This window comes from Mus caroli, chromosome 12, assembly GCF_900094665.2.
Source record: "Mus caroli chromosome 12, CAROLI_EIJ_v1.1, whole genome shotgun sequence".
Classification (NCBI taxonomy): Eukaryota; Metazoa; Chordata; class Mammalia; order Rodentia; family Muridae; genus Mus; species Mus caroli.
The window spans coordinates 77,014,785-77,018,810 of record NC_034581.1 but is presented as its reverse complement, the minus strand read 5'-3'; positions in this window follow the sequence as shown (position 1 = coordinate 77,018,810).

Sequence of the window (4,026 nt, the reverse complement as noted above, 5' to 3'; positions counted from 1 at the left end):
GATAGCAAGTGTGGGAAAGAATGTGAAGAAAGGGTGGCCCTTGTTCGTAAATGTAAATTAAGGTAGCCATTGTGGAAAAACAGTATGAAAACTATTCAGATTCTAAAAATAAAATTATCATGTGACCTATAATCACGATTCTGGCCATTTACTTAAAGAAAAGGAGTCAGTTTGCCAAAGAGATAGCTGAGCACCCAAGTTCACTGATGTATTATTTATTCACCATGGCCAATGTTTGGAAGCAATTTAGTACCAATCTGTGGATTCGTAGATGAAGAAACTGTGATAGTCATTCACACAATGGAATATTATCCAGCCTTTAAAAAAGAGAGTCTAGGGGTTAATGATTTAGTTCAGATGGGTTCAGTTCTCAGCTTCAGGGGGTAGAGGTGGGGGAACTGAAACTCTGGAGTACAATGGCTCACATCTATGATCCCAGCCCTCAGGGGGCAAAGACATAGGGACTCTGAGTTCAAAAAATATGATGCTGTCTAGGTTACTTTTCTATTGCCATGATAAAACGCCATGACCAAGGCAACCTCGAAGGGTCTTACAGTTTTAGATGGTTAGGGTCTATGACCATCATAGTGGGAGCATGCCAGCAGGCAGGCAGTCATGGCACTGGAGCCATTACCACCGAGAGCTTACATCTTGATAACAAGCACAAGACAGAGAGAGTTAACTGGGAGTGGCATGGGCTTTTGAGACCTCTATAGCTGCCCCAATGACACACCTTCTCCAACAAGGTCACGCCTCCTAATCTTTCATAAACAGTTCCACTAATATAGGGAAGCAAGTATTCAAATATATGAACTTATGGGGGTTGATCTCATTTGAACCACCACATAGGCTAAGTAAAATAAAGCAAGCACAAGCAGGAAAAGATGTTATATGATCTCATTTGTATATGGACGCTACAATAGTCAAACTCAGGCGGGCAAGATGGCTCAGAGGGTTCTTGCCCACCAAACCTAATAACTTGAGTTCAAGCCCCAGAACTGATGTGGTAGAGATAAGAGAGTCAACCCTTTCAAAGTGTCTTCTGAATAGCATAGGGACACTGTGGCACATGTTGTGCCCAACTGCACCACATATACATATAAAATAAACATTTAATAAAGCCTTTCTTTAAGTTAAACTCATATAAGCAGAGTAAAATAGTAGTTATTAAGGGCAAAGAGTGGATGCAGTTATATAAAATGACAACACCTAAACCATGAATGGACACTGTGCTATAAAATGGAAATGTCCCACAGTGGGATGCTTTAGATTTTTTTATCATACACTGGAAGGTAGTTATGGTAAGACACATAAGGGAATTTCCTTGCCTTATCTTACTATGTAGATCAAAGTATATTATATACAAAATAAATATAGTTAATAAAAATATTTTAAAGCTGATCATGGTGGCACATGCCCACAATCCCGGCACTCAGAAGGCAGAGGCAGCAGGATTGTGAGCCTGAGGTCACCCTAGGTTATATAGTAAGGTCTTATCTCAAGAACAATGATTTGCTTTTCTTAATGGAAAAGTAGAAGAGCTGGCACGAAGGCACACATTGTGATCCCAGCACTGGGGAGCCAAGGCATGAGGACAGGGAAGCCTAAGCCAGACCGGATTACACAACAAATTCCAAGAAAAACAGAGGGAAGGAGAGAGAAAGAAAGTGGAAAGAGGGATAAGTATACTGGAAGATTGAAGTTCATGAAAGAGAGGTTACAAGTTACTCAAGTCCTTTGTGACAAGGGTACATTCAAGACGTCGAAGAAGACCCAGCATGGACATGACAAATGTTGGAAGTGCCCCTCTTGAGACATAGATGACAGTTTTAGAAAGGCTCCAAGGGAAAGCAGACTTCATATGTTCAAAGGACAGCAGAATACATAGTAGAAAGAGTAGAGGAGATGACATTAGAGAAATGTCTGGGGTGTGGCTCAGTTGGGACCTGTTGGCCATGATTAAGATTCTGAATGTTAAGTGCAATAGAAAACTGTTGGGGGGACTGTATAAACTTACACAATCATATTTATCACTCCAATGCAGGCACTGTGTTACTCTGCTTAGAATATACTAGAGGAGAGCAAGGATGTCAGCCTTGATAGGAATCCAGCCCGGCACAAGATGATGTTCTGTTGACAACAGTGATCATACCTTAAAATATGCGGGAAAAGGCAGAGCCAGCTACCACAGCAGAGACCGTGAGATAGAACAGGCTTGCTTGAGAACAGACCTATGTCTCCAGCCATTGGGTCTAGCAAATCAAGTAGGAAGAGTTCATGAGATAGATATAAAATAGGTGTGACTAGGAGAGGCTAAAGGATATAAAATACATGCGATTGAACTTAGAGGATTTCCTGTGGCCGTGACTTTCTCTACAGAGAACAAATTAGAATGTAAACTTGTGGGAGAATCTTGACATGTGTTAAGTCACATATGAGCAAACATGGAGATGGCCCCGTATAAGTGTCCCAGGGTCATTCTGATAACATCACTATTAGAGTTCTCGTAAGAGGCACTAAGCTAGGAATTGGGAACTAACGTTTGTTTAACTATATCTTACAACTGTTGGGTAGATGGCTCAGGGGGGAAAGATGCTTGCTTTGTAATGACGAGGACCTGCGCTTGGACCCCCAGCACCGACGTTAAAAGCCAGTCACAGCTACATGTCTCCTTCTAAGTCCATAGAGAACAGAGAGACAATGGCCGTGGGGACTTGACAGGCTAGCTGGAAGATAAGTGACATTCAGGTTCAGTGAGAGACCCTGTCTCAAAGGAATGAGACAGAGATGGGTAGAGGAAAGCCAACATCCCCCTCTGGCTTTGTCATACATGCACAGTGGCACACTCATGCACATGCACTATGCACGCCACACGCAGAGAGATCATTTTATCTCCTATAAACATGCTTTGTACCCTCTGACCAGCATCTCTCTACTGCTCACCTCTCCAGAATCAACATTTTTCAGGGTCCATATTTAGCCCACACTATGTGTGTAATTGTCTGACTTGTTTTATTTGGCATAATACTATGTTACTACAAATGAGAGACTCTTTCTCTTCTTCCCCCCTGCCCTTTTTTCAGTTTTGTATTGTGTTGCACCTGAAACATGTGTGTTTCATTGTGTGTGTGTGCACATGTAAGGGGTACATGCACATGGGTGCTTGTTCACATGGAAACATGGAGTTAATGTCAGAGATCATCCTCAACTGTTCTTCCCCCTTATTCATTGAGGCAGGGTCTCTCAATCACACCCAGAGCTTGTAGACCTCGCTAGTCAAAGCTGGCTTGCTCTGTGGACCCTGATTCTACCATCAGTGATTGGGATTACAGGTGAACTGTCATGCTCGTCTTTACTTGGCTTCTGGAAACTGAAACTTCAGTTACCATGTTTGTATGCCAAGCGTTTTAACCACTGGGCTATTTCCCCAGCCCTAAATCTTTTTATTTGTTCAGGAGGGATAATACTTTGTTGCATAGATACATCATATTTTTTTATCCATTCATTTGTTGATGGAGACTTAATTTGTTTGTGTCTTGGCTATTGTGGCAATGAACATACATACAGACACACATATACATATTTTCGACCTACCAATTTCCTATCTTCTGGGATATTCCTCATGTTTCAACCTCCTGCGTGCTAGGAATTACAGGTATGTGCCCCTACACCCAGCCCCTACTGTACCATGCTGATTTACATTCCCATCAGTTGGGCACAGCAACTTCCTTTCCTCCACATCCTTGCCAACACCTCTCACTTTTGCCATTGAGATAACACCCATTGTAACTGGGTGATATGGTATCTCCGGATGGATGTCATTTGCATTTCTCTGACAGCTAATGGTGTTGTTTTTTTTTTTCATATTTCTACTTGTAATCTTGATATATTCTTTGGAGGAATAGCCAGTCAGGTACTTTGTTTACTTTTCAATGGCTCTATTTGTTGTCTTGCTATTGAGTTGGTTCCATGTGTATTTTGAACACTGGCCTCTTTCCCAATCTATTTTGCAATCTCCCCCTCCCT